The following is a 12,291-nucleotide window of genomic DNA, read 5'->3' on the forward strand; positions in this document are numbered from 1 at the left end:
GGGACATGCAGCAGATCCACACACGACGTGGCTCATTGGAGGACAATACGACATAGGCAGGAAAATACTGTTCCCGCCCGGGATCGAACTTGGGACCTTCAGCGTGTGAAGCAGACGTGATAACCGCTACACTACGGAAACGACGGACTTGAGGAGTCCATCCTTGTTCATTCGAACTTGCCTCAGACTTTCTCTCGTCCGCGAATGCACACACGACAGTTCTTTTGTCAGCCTGGAACCCATCACAGCCGAGGGCTCAAGAAGTCTTCGGGGCGCTTGAGAGGGTGTCTGCCGTAGCACCCCTAACGAGATAGCGGCGTTTCGCGCAGTCGTTATTGCAAGTCATATCAGCAAAAGCAATCACTTTCTCAGCAGCAGGCAGTGCGAGCCCAGCGGCAGCTCTACATGAAGGTACCAATAGCCCAGGAAGGCCGCCGACCGCGGGAATTCGCGCCGCCCCCATCCCGCCAGCGTACACGAGACTTCCAGGACACCCTGGACGACATCGAGGGACTGGAATAATTGGCATTCGCCGTGTCACAGGGCTCGTTGGTCTAGGGGTATGATTCCTGCTTAGGGTGCAGGAGGTCCCGGGTTCAAATCCCGGACGAGCCCTAGCGTTTTGTGCAAACTGATCGCACGTCAGTGGCTGAGTCAGCTCAGAAAGCTCGCCGTCAATATCAAATGAATTTCTTATTCGATGTGAGCAATTGACACTCGGGTCCGACGCGTGAAGGCGATTACGAAGGTTTCGGGTACAGATGGTAGCAGATGCATGTTAGTACGTCTTGCTTAAAGTGATGAAAAAGTGTTTCCGCCCGGGATCGAACCGGGGACCTTCTGCGTGTTAGGCAGACGTGATAACCGCTACACCACGGAAACTGCTTGTGTGCACCTTACTTCACAGACAACTTGTAGTGATGTTGCCATCGTAACTAAAAAATTCAATAAATGTGGTACTTGCAAAACGAAGGGACATGCAGCAGATCCACACACGACGTGGCTCATTGGAGGACAATACGACATAGTCAGGAAAATACTGTTCCCGCCCGGGATCGAACTTGGGACCTTCAGCGTGTGAAGCAGACGTGATAACCGCTACACTACGGAAACGACGGACCTGAGGAGTCCATCCTTGTTCATTCGAACTTGCCTCAGACTTTCTCTCGTCCGCGAATGCACACACGACAGTTCTTTTGTCAGCCTGGAACCCATCACAGCCGAGGGCTCAAGAAGTCTTCGGGGCGCTTGAGAGGGTGTCTGCCGTAGCACCCCTAACGAGATAGCGGCGTTTCGCGCAGTCGTTATTGCAAGTCATATCAGCAAAAGCAATCACTTTCTCAGCAGCAGGCAGTGCGAGCCCAGCGGCAGCTCTACATGAAGGTACCAATAGCCCAGGAAGGCCGCCGACCGCGGGAATTCGCGCCGCCCCCATCCCGCCAGCGTACACGAGACTTCCAGGACACCCTGGACGACATCGAGGGACTGGAATAATTGGCATTCGCCGTGTCACAGGGCTCGTTGGTCTAGGGGTATGATTCCTGCTTAGGGTGCAGGAGGTCCCGGGTTGAAATCCCGGACGAGCCCTAGCGTTTTGTGCAAACTGATCGCACGTCAGTGGCTGAGTCAGCTCAAAAAGCTCGCCGTCAATATCAAATGAATTTCTTATTCGATGTGAGCAATTGACACTCGGGTCCGACGCGTGAAGGCGATTACGAAGGTTTCGGGTACAGATGGTAGCAGATGCATGTTAGTACGTCTTGCTTAAAGTGATGAAAAGGTGTTTCCGCCCGGGATCGAACCGGGGACCTTCTGCGTGTTAGGCAGACGTGATAACCGCTACACCACGGAAACTGCTTGTGTGCACCTTACTTCACAGACAACTTGTAGTGATGTTGCCATCGTAACTAAAAAATTCAATAAATGTGGTACTTGCAAAACGAAGGGACATGCAGCAGATCCACACACGACGTGGCTCATTGGAGGACAATACGACATAGGCAGGAAAATACTGTTCCCGCCCGGGATCGAACTTGGGACCTTCAGCGTGTGAAGCAGACGTGATAACCGCTACACTACGGAAACGACGGACCTGAGGAGTCCATCCTTGTTCATTCGAACTTGCCTCAGACTTTCTCTCGTCCGCGAATGCACACACGACAGTTCTTTTGTCAGCCTGGAACCCATCACAGCCGAGGGCTCAAGAAGTCTTCGGGGCGCTTGAGAGGGTGTCTGCCGTAGCACCCCTAACGAGATAGCGGCGTTTCGCGCAGTCGTTATTGCAAGTCATATCAGCAAAAGCAATCACTTTCTCAGCAGCAGGCAGTGCGAGCCCAGCGGCAGCTCTACATGAAGGTACCAATAGCCCAGGAAGGCCGCCGACCGCGGGAATTCGCGCCGCCCCCATCCCGCCAGCGTACACGAGACTTCCAGGACACCCTGGACGACATCGAGGGACTGGAATAATTGGCATTCGCCGTGTCACAGGGCTCGTTGGTCTAGGGGTATGATTCCTGCTTAGGGTGCAGGAGGTCCCGGGTTCAAATCCCGGACGAGCCCTAGCGTTTTGTGCAAACTGATCGCACGTCAGTGGCTGAGTCAGCTCAAAATGCTCGCCGTCAATATCAAATGAATTTCTTATTCGATGTGAGCAATTGACACTCGGGTCCGACGCGTGAAGGCGATTACGAAGGTTTCGGGTACAGATGGTAGCAGATGCATGTTAGTACGTCTTGCTTAAAGTGATGAAAAAGTGTTTCCGCCCGGGATCGAACCGGGGACCTTCTGCGTGTTAGGCAGACGTGATAACCGCTACACCACGGAAACTGCTTGTGTGCACCTTACTGCACAGACAACTTGTAGTGATGTTGCCATCGTAACTAAAAAATTCAATAAATGTGGTACTTGCAAAACGAAGGGACATGCAGCAGATCCACACACGACGTGGCTCATTGGAGGACAATACGACATAGGCAGGAAAATACTGTTCCCGCCCGGGATCGAACTTGGGACCTTCAGCGTGTGAAGCAGACGTGATAACCGCTACACTACGGAAACGACGGACCTGAGGAGTCCATCCTTGTTCATTCGAACTTGCCTCAGACTTTCTCTCGTCCGCGAATGCACACACGACAGTTCTTTTGTCAGCCTGGAACCCATCACAGCCGAGGGCTCAAGAAGTCTTCGGGGCGCTTGAGAGGGTGTCTGCCGTAGCACCCCTAACGAGATAGCGGCGTTTCGCGCAGTCGTTATTGCAAGTCATATCAGCAAAAGCAATCACTTTCTCAGCAGCAGGCAGTGCGAGCCCAGCGGCAGCTCTACATGAAGGTACCAATAGCCCAGGAAGGCCGCCGACCGCGGGAATTCGCGCCGCCCCCATCCCGCCAGCGTACACGAGACTTCCAGGACACCCTGGACGACATCGAGGGACTGGAATAATTGGCATTCGCCGTGTCACAGGGCTCGTTGGTCTAGGGGTATGATTCCTGCTTAGGGTGCAGGAGGTCCCGGGTTCAAATCCCGGACGAGCCCTAGCGTTTTGTGCAAACTGATCGCACGTCAGTGGCTGAGTCAGCTCAAAAAGCTCGCCGTCAATATCAAATGAATTTCTTATTCGATGTGAGCAATTGACACTCGGGTCCGACGCGTGAAGGCGATTACGAAGGTTTCGGGTACAGATGGTAGCAGATGCATGTTAGTACGTCTTGCTTAAAGTGATGAAAAAGTGTTTCCGCCCGGGATCGAACCGGGGACCTTCTGCGTGTTAGGCAGACGTGATAACCGCTACACCACGGAAACTGCTTGTGTGCACCTTACTTCACAGACAACTTGTAGTGATGTTGCCATCGTAACTAAAAAATTCAATAAATGTGGTACTTGCAAAACGAAGGGACATGCAGCAGATCCACACACGACGTGGCTCATTGGAGGACAATACGACATAGGCAGGAAAATACTGTTCCCGCCCGGGATCGAACTTGGGACCTTCAGCGTGTGAAGCAGACGTGATAACCGCTACACTACGGAAACGACGGACCTGAGGAGTCCATCCTTGTTCATTCGAACTTGCCTCAGACTTTCTCTCGTCCGCGAATGCACACACGACAGTTCTTTTGTCAGCCTGGAACCCATCACAGCCGAGGGCTCAAGAAGTCTTCGGGGCGCTTGAGAGGGTGTCTGCCGTAGCACCCCTAACGAGATAGCGGCGTTTCGCGCAGTCGTTATTGCAAGTCATATCAGCAAAAGCAATCACTTTCTCAGCAGCAGGCAGTGCGAGCCCAGCGGCAGCTCTACATGAAGGTACCAATAGCCCAGGAAGGCCGCCGACCGCGGGAATTCGCGCCGCCCCCATCCCGCCAGCGTACACGAGACTTCCAGGACACCCTGGACGACATCGAGGGACTGGAATAATTGGCATTCGCCGTGTCACAGGGCTCGTTGGTCTAGGGGTATGATTCCTGCTTAGGGTGCAGGAGGTCCCGGGTTCAAATCCCGGACGAGCCCTAGCGTTTTGTGCAAACTGATCGCACGTCAGTGGCTGAGTCAGCTCAAAATGCTCGCCGTCAATATCAAATGAATTTCTTATTCGATGTGAGCAATTGACACTCGGGTCCGACGCGTGAAGGCGATTACGAAGGTTTCGGGTACAGATGGTAGCAGATGCATGTTAGTACGTCTTGCTTAAAGTGATGAAAAAGTGTTTCCGCCCGGGATCGAACCGGGGACCTTCTGCGTGTTAGGCAGACGTGATAACCGCTACACCACGGAAACTGCTTGTGTGCACCTTACTTCACAGACAACTTGTAGTGATGTTGCCATCGTAACTAAAAAATTCAATAAATGTGGTACTTGCAAAACGAAGGGACATGCAGCAGATCCACACACGACGTGGCTCATTGGAGGACAATACGACATAGGCAGGAAAATACTGTTCCCGCCCGGGATCGAACTTGGGACCTTCAGCGTGTGAAGCAGACGTGATAACCGCTACACTACGGAAACGACGGACCTGAGGAGTCCATCCTTGTTCATTCGAACTTGCCTCAGACTTTCTCTCGTCCGCGAATGCACACACGACATTTCTTTTGTCAGCCTGGAACCCATCACAGCCGAGGGCTCAAGAAGTCTTCGGGGCGCTTGAGAGGGTGTCTGCCGTAGCACCCCTAACGAGATAGCGGCGTTTCGCGCAGTCGTTATTGCAAGTCATATCAGCAAAAGCAATCACTTTCTCAGCAGCAGGCAGTGCGAGCCCAGCGGCAGCTCTACATGAAGGTACCAATAGCCCAGGAAGGCCGCCGACCGCGGGAATTCGCGCCGCCCCCATCCCGCCAGCGTACACGAGACTTCCAGGACACCCTGGACGACATCGAGGGACTGGAATAATTGGCATTCGCCGTGTCACAGGGCTCGTTGGTCTAGGGGTATGATTCCTGCTTAGGGTGCAGGAGGTCCCGGGTTGAAATCCCGGACGAGCCCTAGCGTTTTGTGCAAACTGATCGCACGTCAGTGGCTGAGTCAGCTCAAAAAGCTCGCCGTCAATATCAAATGAATTTCTTATTCGATGTGAGCAATTGACACTCGGGTCCGACGCGTGAAGGCGATTACGAAGGTTTCGGGTACAGATGGTAGCAGATGCATGTTAGTACGTCTTGCTTAAAGTGATGAAAAAGTGTTTCCGCCCGGGATCGAACCGGGGACCTTCTGCGTGTTAGGCAGACGTGATAACCGCTACACCACGGAAACTGCTTGTGTGCACATTACTTCACAGACAACTTGTAGTGATGTTGCCATCGTAACTAAAAAATTCAATAAATGTGGTACTTGCAAAACGAAGGGACATGCAGCAGATCCACACACGACGTGGCTCATTGGAGGACAATACGACATAGGCAGGAAAATACTGTTCCCGCCCGGGATCGAACTGGGGACCTTCAGCGTGTGAAGCAGACGTGATAACCGCTACACTACGGAAACGACGGGCCTGAGGAGTCCATCCTTGTTCATTCGAACTTGCCTCAGACTTTTTCTCGTCCGCGAATGCACACACGACAGTTCTTTTGTCAGCCTGGAACCCATCACAGCCGAGGGCTCAAGAAGTCTTCGGGGCGCTTGAGAGGGTGTCTGCCGTAGCACCCCTAACGAGATAGCGGCGTTTCGCGCAGTCGTTATTGCAAGTCATATCAGCAAAAGCAATCACTTTCTCAGCAGCAGGCAGTGCGAGCCCAGCGGCAGCTCTACATGAAGGTACCAATAGCCCAGGAAGGCCGCCGACCGCGGGAATTCGCGCCGCCCCCATCCCGCCAGCGTACACGAGACTTCCAGGACACCCTGGACGACATCGAGGGACTGGAATAATTGGCATTCGCCGTGTCACAGGGCTCGTTGGTCTAGGGGTATGATTCCTGCTTAGGGTGCAGGAGGTCCCGGGTTCAAATCCCGGACGAGCCCTAGCGTTTTGTGCAAACTGATCGCACGTCAGTGGCTGAGTCAGCTCAGAAAGCTCGCCGTCAATATCAAATGAATTTCTTATTCGATGTGAGCAATTGACACTCGGGTCCGACGCGTGAAGGCGATTACGAAGGTTTCGGGTACAGATGGTAGCAGATGCATGTTAGTACGTCTTGCTTAAAGTGATGAAAAAGTGTTTCCGCCCGGGATCGAACCGGGGACCTTCTGCGTGTTAGGCAGACGTGATAACCGCTACACCACGGAAACTGCTTGTGTGCACCTTACTTCACAGACAACTTGTAGTGATGTTGCCATCGTAACTAAAAAATTCAATAAATGTGGTACTTGCAAAACGAAGGGACATGCAGCAGATCCACACACGACGTGGCTCATTGGAGGACAATACGACATAGGCAGGAAAATACTGTTCCCGCCCGGGATCGAACTTGGGACCTTCAGCGTGTGAAGCAGACGTGATAACCGCTACACTACGGAAACGACGGACCTGAGGAGTCCATCCTTGTTCATTCGAACTTGCCTCAGACTTTCTCTCGTCCGCGAATGCACACACGACAGTTCTTTTGTCAGCCTGGAACCCATCACAGCCGAGGGCTCAAGAAGTCTTCGGGGCGCTTGAGAGGGTGTCTGCCGTAGCACCCCTAACGAGATAGCGGCGTTTCGCGCAGTCGTTATTGCAAGTCATATCAGCAAAAGCAATCACTTTCTCAGCAGCAGGCAGTGCGAGCCCAGCGGCAGCTCTACATGAAGGTACCAATAGCCCAGGAAGGCCGCCGACCGCGGGAATTCGCGCCGCCCCCATCCCGCCAGCGTACACGAGACTTCCAGGACACCCTGGACGACATCGAGGGACTGGAATAATTGGCATTCGCCGTGTCACAGGGCTCGTTGGTCTAGGGGTATGATTCCTGCTTAGGGTGCAGGAGGTCCCGGGTTCAAATCCCGGACGAGCCCTAGCGTTTTGTGCAAACTGATCGCACGTCAGTGGCTGAGTCAGCTCAAAATGCTCGCCGTCAATATCAAATGAATTTCTTATTCGATGTGAGCAATTGACACTCGGGTCCGACGCGTGAAGGCGATTACGAAGGTTTCGGGTACAGATGGTAGCAGATGCATGTTAGTACGTCTTGCTTAAAGTGATGAAAAAGTGTTTCCGCCCGGGATCGAACCGGGGACCTTCTGCGTGTTAGGCAGACGTGATAACCGCTACACCACGGAAACTGCTTGTGTGCACCTTACTTCACAGACAACTTGTAGTGATGTTGCCATCGTAACTAAAAAATTCAATAAATGTGGTACTTGCAAAACGAAGGGACATGCAGCAGATCCACACACGACGTGGCTCATTGGAGGACAATACGACATAGGCAGGAAAATACTGTTCCCGCCCGGGATCGAACTTGGGACCTTCAGCGTGTGAAGCAGACGTGATAACCGCTACACTACGGAAACGACGGACCTGAGGAGTCCATCCTTGTTCATTCGAACTTGCCTCAGACTTTCTCTCGTCCGCGAATGCACACACGACAGTTCTTTTGTCAGCCTGGAACCCATCACAGCCGAGGGCTCAAGAAGTCTTCGGGGCGCTTGAGAGGGTGTCTGCCGTAGCACCCCTAACGAGATAGCGGCGTTTCGCGCAGTCGTTATTGCAAGTCATATCAGCAAAAGCAATCACTTTCTCAGCAGCAGGCAGTGCGAGCCCAGCGGCAGCTCTACATGAAGGTACCAATAGCCCAGGAAGGCCGCCGACCGCGGGAATTCGCGCCGCCCCCATCCCGCCAGCGTACACGAGACTTCCAGGACACCCTGGACGACATCGAGGGACTGGAATAATTGGCATTCGCCGTGTCACAGGGCTCGTTGGTCTAGGGGTATGATTCCTGCTTAGGGTGCAGGAGGTCCCGGGTTCAAATCCCGGACGAGCCCTAGCGTTTTGTGCAAACTGATCGCACGTCAGTGGCTGAGTCAGCTCAAAATGCTCGCCGTCAATATCAAATGAATTTCTTATTCGATGTGAGCAATTGACACTCGGGTCCGACGCGTGAAGGCGATTACGAAGGTTTCGGGTACAGATGGTAGCAGATGCATGTTAGTACGTCTTGCTTAAAGTGATGAAAAAGTGTTTCCGCCCGGGATCGAACCGGGGACCTTCTGCGTGTTAGGCAGACGTGATAACCGCTACACCACGGAAACTGCTTGTGTGCACCTTACTGCACAGACAACTTGTAGTGATGTTGCCATCGTAACTAAAAAATTCAATAAATGTGGTACTTGCAAAACGAAGGGACATGCAGCAGATCCACACACGACGTGGCTCATTGGAGGACAATACGACATAGGCAGGAAAATACTGTTCCCGCCCGGGATCGAACTTGGGACCTTCAGCGTGTGAAGCAGACGTGATAACCGCTACACTACGGAAACGACGGACCTGAGGAGTCCATCCTTGTTCATTCGAACTTGCCTCAGACTTTCTCTCGTCCGCGAATGCACACACGACAGTTCTTTTGTCAGCCTGGAACCCATCACAGCCGAGGGCTCAAGAAGTCTTCGGGGCGCTTGAGAGGGTGTCTGCCGTAGCACCCCTAACGAGATAGCGGCGTTTCGCGCAGTCGTTATTGCAAGTCATATCAGCAAAAGCAATCACTTTCTCAGCAGCAGGCAGTGCGAGCCCAGCGGCAGCTCTACATGAAGGTACCAATAGCCCAGGAAGGCCGCCGACCGCGGGAATTCGCGCCGCCCCCATCCCGCCAGCGTACACGAGACTTCCAGGACACCCTGGACGACATCGAGGGACTGGAATAATTGGCATTCGCCGTGTCACAGGGCTCGTTGGTCTAGGGGTATGATTCCTGCTTAGGGTGCAGGAGGTCCCGGGTTCAAATCCCGGACGAGCCCTAGCGTTTTGTGCAAACTGATCGCACGTCAGTGGCTGAGTCAGCTCAAAATGCTCGCCGTCAATATCAAATGAATTTCTTATTCGATGTGAGCAATTGACACTCGGGTCCGACGCGTGAAGGCGATTACGAAGGTTTCGGGTACAGATGGTAGCAGATGCATGTTAGTACGTCTTGCTTAAAGTGATGAAAAAGTGTTTCCGCCCGGGATCGAACCGGGGACCTTCTGCGTGTTAGGCAGACGTGATAACCGCTACACCACGGAAACTGCTTGTGTGCACCTTACTTCACAGACAACTTGTAGTGATGTTGCCATCGTAACTAAAAAATTCAATAAATGTGGTACTTGCAAAACGAAGGGACATGCAGCAGATCCACACACGACGTGGCTCATTGGAGGACAATACGACATAGGCAGGAAAATACTGTTCCCGCCCGGGATCGAACTTGGGACCTTCAGCGTGTGAAGCAGACGTGATAACCGCTACACTACGGAAACGACGGACCTGAGGAGTCCATCCTTGTTCATTCGAACTTGCCTCAGACTTTCTCTCGTCCGCGAATGCACACACGACAGTTCTTTTGTCAGCCTGGAACCCATCACAGCCGAGGGCTCAAGAAGTCTTCGGGGCGCTTGAGAGGGTGTCTGCCGTAGCACCCCTAACGAGATAGCGGCGTTTCGCGCAGTCGTTATTGCAAGTCATATCAGCAAAAGCAATCACTTTCTCAGCAGCAGGCAGTGCGAGCCCAGCGGCAGCTCTACATGAAGGTACCAATAGCCCAGGAAGGCCGCCGACCGCGGGAATTCGCGCCGCCCCCATCCCGCCAGCGTACACGAGACTTCCAGGACACCCTGGACGACATCGAGGGACTGGAATAATTGGCATTCGCCGTGTCACAGGGCTCGTTGGTCTAGGGGTATGATTCCTGCTTAGGGTGCAGGAGGTCCCGGGTTCAAATCCCGGACGAGCCCTAGCGTTTTGTGCAAACTGATCGCACGTCAGTGGCTGAGTCAGCTCAAAATGCTCGCCGTCAATATCAAATGAATTTCTTATTCGATGTGAGCAATTGACACTCGGGTCCGACGCGTGAAGGCGATTACGAAGGTTTCGGGTACAGATGGTAGCAGATGCATGTTAGTACGTCTTGCTTAAAGTGATGAAAAAGTGTTTCCGCCCGGGATCGAACCGGGGACCTTCTGCGTGTTAGGCAGACGTGATAACCGCTACACCACGGAAACTGCTTGTGTGCACCTTACTTCACAGACAACTTGTAGTGATGTTGCCATCGTAACTAAAAAATTCAATAAATGTGGTACTTGCAAAACGAAGGGACATGCAGCAGATCCACACACGACGTGGCTCATTGGAGGACAATACGACATAGGCAGGAAAATACTGTTCCCGCCCGGGATCGAACTTGGGACCTTCAGCGTGTGAAGCAGACGTGATAACCGCTACACTACGGAAACGACGGACCTGAGGAGTCCATCCTTGTTCATTCGAACTTGCCTCAGACTTTCTCTCGTCCGCGAATGCACACACGACAGTTCTTTTGTCAGCCTGGAACCCATCACAGCCGAGGGCTCAAGAAGTCTTCGGGGCGCTTGAGAGGGTGTCTGCCGTAGCACCCCTAACGAGATAGCGGCGTTTCGCGCAGTCGTTATTGCAAGTCATATCAGCAAAAGCAATCACTTTCTCAGCAGCAGGCAGTGCGAGCCCAGCGGCAGCTCTACATGAAGGTACCAATAGCCCAGGAAGGCCGCCGACCGCGGGAATTCGCGCCGCCCCCATCCCGCCAGCGTACACGAGACTTCCAGGACACCCTGGACGACATCGAGGGACTGGAATAATTGGCATTCGCCGTGTCACAGGGCTCGTTGGTCTAGGGGTATGATTCCTGCTTAGGGTGCAGGAGGTCCCGGGTTGAAATCCCGGACGAGCCCTAGCGTTTTGTGCAAACTGATCGCACGTCAGTGGCTGAGTCAGCTCAAAAAGCTCGCCGTCAATATCAAATGAATTTCTTATTCGATGTGAGCAATTGACACTCGGGTCCGACGCGTGAAGGCGATTACGAAGGTTTCGGGTACAGATGGTAGCAGATGCATGTTAGTACGTCTTGCTTAAAGTGATGAAAAAGTGTTTCCGCCCGGGATCGAACCGGGGACCTTCTGCGTGTTAGGCAGACGTGATAACCGCTACACCACGGAAACTGCTTGTGTGCACATTACTTCACAGACAACTTGTAGTGATGTTGCCATCGTAACTAAAAAATTCAATAAATGTGGTACTTGCAAAACGAAGGGACATGCAGCAGATCCACACACGACGTGGCTCATTGGAGGACAATACGACATAGGCAGGAAAATACTGTTCCCGCCCGGGATCGAACTGGGGACCTTCAGCGTGTGAAGCAGACGTGATAACCGCTACACTACGGAAACGACGGACCTGAGGAGTCCATCCTTGTTCATTCGAACTTGCCTCAGACTTTTTCTCGTCCGCGAATGCACACACGACAGTTCTTTTGTCAGCCTGGAACCCATCACAGCCGAGGGCTCAAGAAGTCTTCGGGGCGCTTGAGAGGGTGTCTGCCGTAGCACCCCTAACGAGATAGCGGCGTTTCGCGCAGTCGTTATTGCAAGTCATATCAGCAAAAGCAATCACTTTCTCAGCAGCAGGCAGTGCGAGCCCAGCGGCAGCTCTACATGAAGGTACCAATAGCCCAGGAAGGCCGCCGACCGCGGGAATTCGCGCCGCCCCCATCCCGCCAGCGTACACGAGACTTCCAGGACACCCTGGACGACATCGAGGGACTGGAATAATTGGCATTCGCCGTGTCACAGGGCTCGTTGGTCTAGGGGTATGATTCCTGCTTAGGGTGCAGGAGGTCCCGGGTTCAAATCCCGGACGAGCCCTAGCGTTTTGTG

General features: G+C 53.2%; 38 non-coding genes across 38 annotated transcripts; 13 read left to right on the forward strand and 25 right to left on the reverse strand.

Moving 5' to 3' along the window:
- Positions 1-68: 68 nt before the first annotated feature.
- On the reverse strand, positions 69-141 carry Trnav-cac. Its single transcript has one exon. It is a non-coding gene; the product is annotated as a tRNA-Val (tRNA).
- Positions 142-543: 402 nt separating this feature from the next.
- On the forward strand, positions 544-615 carry Trnap-agg. Its single transcript has one exon. It is a non-coding gene; the product is annotated as a tRNA-Pro (tRNA).
- Positions 616-809: 194 nt separating this feature from the next.
- On the reverse strand, positions 810-882 carry Trnav-aac. The gene has a single exon. It is a non-coding gene; the product is annotated as a tRNA-Val (tRNA).
- A 158-nt stretch (positions 883-1,040) lies between these two features.
- On the reverse strand, positions 1,041-1,113 carry Trnav-cac. The gene has a single exon. It is a non-coding gene; the product is annotated as a tRNA-Val (tRNA).
- Positions 1,114-1,515: 402 nt separating this feature from the next.
- Positions 1,516-1,587, forward strand: Trnap-agg. The gene has a single exon. It is a non-coding gene; the product is annotated as a tRNA-Pro (tRNA).
- A 194-nt stretch (positions 1,588-1,781) lies between these two features.
- On the reverse strand, positions 1,782-1,854 carry Trnav-aac. The gene has a single exon. It is a non-coding gene; the product is annotated as a tRNA-Val (tRNA).
- A 158-nt stretch (positions 1,855-2,012) lies between these two features.
- On the reverse strand, positions 2,013-2,085 carry Trnav-cac. The gene has a single exon. It is a non-coding gene; the product is annotated as a tRNA-Val (tRNA).
- Positions 2,086-2,487: 402 nt separating this feature from the next.
- Positions 2,488-2,559, forward strand: Trnap-agg. The gene has a single exon. It is a non-coding gene; the product is annotated as a tRNA-Pro (tRNA).
- Positions 2,560-2,753: 194 nt separating this feature from the next.
- Trnav-aac lies at positions 2,754-2,826 on the reverse strand. The gene has a single exon. It is a non-coding gene; the product is annotated as a tRNA-Val (tRNA).
- A 158-nt stretch (positions 2,827-2,984) lies between these two features.
- Positions 2,985-3,057, reverse strand: Trnav-cac. The gene has a single exon. It is a non-coding gene; the product is annotated as a tRNA-Val (tRNA).
- A 402-nt stretch (positions 3,058-3,459) lies between these two features.
- Trnap-agg lies at positions 3,460-3,531 on the forward strand. The gene has a single exon. It is a non-coding gene; the product is annotated as a tRNA-Pro (tRNA).
- Positions 3,532-3,725: 194 nt separating this feature from the next.
- Positions 3,726-3,798, reverse strand: Trnav-aac. The gene has a single exon. It is a non-coding gene; the product is annotated as a tRNA-Val (tRNA).
- A 158-nt stretch (positions 3,799-3,956) lies between these two features.
- On the reverse strand, positions 3,957-4,029 carry Trnav-cac. The gene has a single exon. It is a non-coding gene; the product is annotated as a tRNA-Val (tRNA).
- Positions 4,030-4,431: 402 nt separating this feature from the next.
- Positions 4,432-4,503, forward strand: Trnap-agg. The gene has a single exon. It is a non-coding gene; the product is annotated as a tRNA-Pro (tRNA).
- A 194-nt stretch (positions 4,504-4,697) lies between these two features.
- Trnav-aac lies at positions 4,698-4,770 on the reverse strand. Its single transcript has one exon. It is a non-coding gene; the product is annotated as a tRNA-Val (tRNA).
- A 158-nt stretch (positions 4,771-4,928) lies between these two features.
- Trnav-cac lies at positions 4,929-5,001 on the reverse strand. Its single transcript has one exon. It is a non-coding gene; the product is annotated as a tRNA-Val (tRNA).
- Positions 5,002-5,403: 402 nt separating this feature from the next.
- Trnap-agg lies at positions 5,404-5,475 on the forward strand. Its single transcript has one exon. It is a non-coding gene; the product is annotated as a tRNA-Pro (tRNA).
- A 194-nt stretch (positions 5,476-5,669) lies between these two features.
- Trnav-aac lies at positions 5,670-5,742 on the reverse strand. Its single transcript has one exon. It is a non-coding gene; the product is annotated as a tRNA-Val (tRNA).
- Positions 5,743-5,900: 158 nt separating this feature from the next.
- Positions 5,901-5,973, reverse strand: Trnav-cac. Its single transcript has one exon. It is a non-coding gene; the product is annotated as a tRNA-Val (tRNA).
- A 402-nt stretch (positions 5,974-6,375) lies between these two features.
- Positions 6,376-6,447, forward strand: Trnap-agg. The gene has a single exon. It is a non-coding gene; the product is annotated as a tRNA-Pro (tRNA).
- Positions 6,448-6,641: 194 nt separating this feature from the next.
- Positions 6,642-6,714, reverse strand: Trnav-aac. Its single transcript has one exon. It is a non-coding gene; the product is annotated as a tRNA-Val (tRNA).
- Positions 6,715-6,872: 158 nt separating this feature from the next.
- Positions 6,873-6,945, reverse strand: Trnav-cac. The gene has a single exon. It is a non-coding gene; the product is annotated as a tRNA-Val (tRNA).
- A 402-nt stretch (positions 6,946-7,347) lies between these two features.
- On the forward strand, positions 7,348-7,419 carry Trnap-agg. Its single transcript has one exon. It is a non-coding gene; the product is annotated as a tRNA-Pro (tRNA).
- A 194-nt stretch (positions 7,420-7,613) lies between these two features.
- Positions 7,614-7,686, reverse strand: Trnav-aac. Its single transcript has one exon. It is a non-coding gene; the product is annotated as a tRNA-Val (tRNA).
- A 158-nt stretch (positions 7,687-7,844) lies between these two features.
- On the reverse strand, positions 7,845-7,917 carry Trnav-cac. Its single transcript has one exon. It is a non-coding gene; the product is annotated as a tRNA-Val (tRNA).
- Positions 7,918-8,319: 402 nt separating this feature from the next.
- On the forward strand, positions 8,320-8,391 carry Trnap-agg. The gene has a single exon. It is a non-coding gene; the product is annotated as a tRNA-Pro (tRNA).
- Positions 8,392-8,585: 194 nt separating this feature from the next.
- Trnav-aac lies at positions 8,586-8,658 on the reverse strand. Its single transcript has one exon. It is a non-coding gene; the product is annotated as a tRNA-Val (tRNA).
- A 158-nt stretch (positions 8,659-8,816) lies between these two features.
- Positions 8,817-8,889, reverse strand: Trnav-cac. The gene has a single exon. It is a non-coding gene; the product is annotated as a tRNA-Val (tRNA).
- Positions 8,890-9,291: 402 nt separating this feature from the next.
- Trnap-agg lies at positions 9,292-9,363 on the forward strand. Its single transcript has one exon. It is a non-coding gene; the product is annotated as a tRNA-Pro (tRNA).
- A 194-nt stretch (positions 9,364-9,557) lies between these two features.
- Trnav-aac lies at positions 9,558-9,630 on the reverse strand. Its single transcript has one exon. It is a non-coding gene; the product is annotated as a tRNA-Val (tRNA).
- Positions 9,631-9,788: 158 nt separating this feature from the next.
- On the reverse strand, positions 9,789-9,861 carry Trnav-cac. Its single transcript has one exon. It is a non-coding gene; the product is annotated as a tRNA-Val (tRNA).
- Positions 9,862-10,263: 402 nt separating this feature from the next.
- Positions 10,264-10,335, forward strand: Trnap-agg. Its single transcript has one exon. It is a non-coding gene; the product is annotated as a tRNA-Pro (tRNA).
- A 194-nt stretch (positions 10,336-10,529) lies between these two features.
- On the reverse strand, positions 10,530-10,602 carry Trnav-aac. The gene has a single exon. It is a non-coding gene; the product is annotated as a tRNA-Val (tRNA).
- A 158-nt stretch (positions 10,603-10,760) lies between these two features.
- Trnav-cac lies at positions 10,761-10,833 on the reverse strand. The gene has a single exon. It is a non-coding gene; the product is annotated as a tRNA-Val (tRNA).
- Positions 10,834-11,235: 402 nt separating this feature from the next.
- On the forward strand, positions 11,236-11,307 carry Trnap-agg. Its single transcript has one exon. It is a non-coding gene; the product is annotated as a tRNA-Pro (tRNA).
- Positions 11,308-11,501: 194 nt separating this feature from the next.
- On the reverse strand, positions 11,502-11,574 carry Trnav-aac. Its single transcript has one exon. It is a non-coding gene; the product is annotated as a tRNA-Val (tRNA).
- A 158-nt stretch (positions 11,575-11,732) lies between these two features.
- On the reverse strand, positions 11,733-11,805 carry Trnav-cac. Its single transcript has one exon. It is a non-coding gene; the product is annotated as a tRNA-Val (tRNA).
- A 402-nt stretch (positions 11,806-12,207) lies between these two features.
- On the forward strand, positions 12,208-12,279 carry Trnap-agg. The gene has a single exon. It is a non-coding gene; the product is annotated as a tRNA-Pro (tRNA).
- Positions 12,280-12,291: the final 12 nt, after the last annotated feature.

This window comes from Schistocerca americana, chromosome 2, assembly GCF_021461395.2.
Source record: "Schistocerca americana isolate TAMUIC-IGC-003095 chromosome 2, iqSchAmer2.1, whole genome shotgun sequence".
NCBI classification, from domain to species: domain Eukaryota; kingdom Metazoa; phylum Arthropoda; class Insecta; order Orthoptera; family Acrididae; genus Schistocerca; species Schistocerca americana.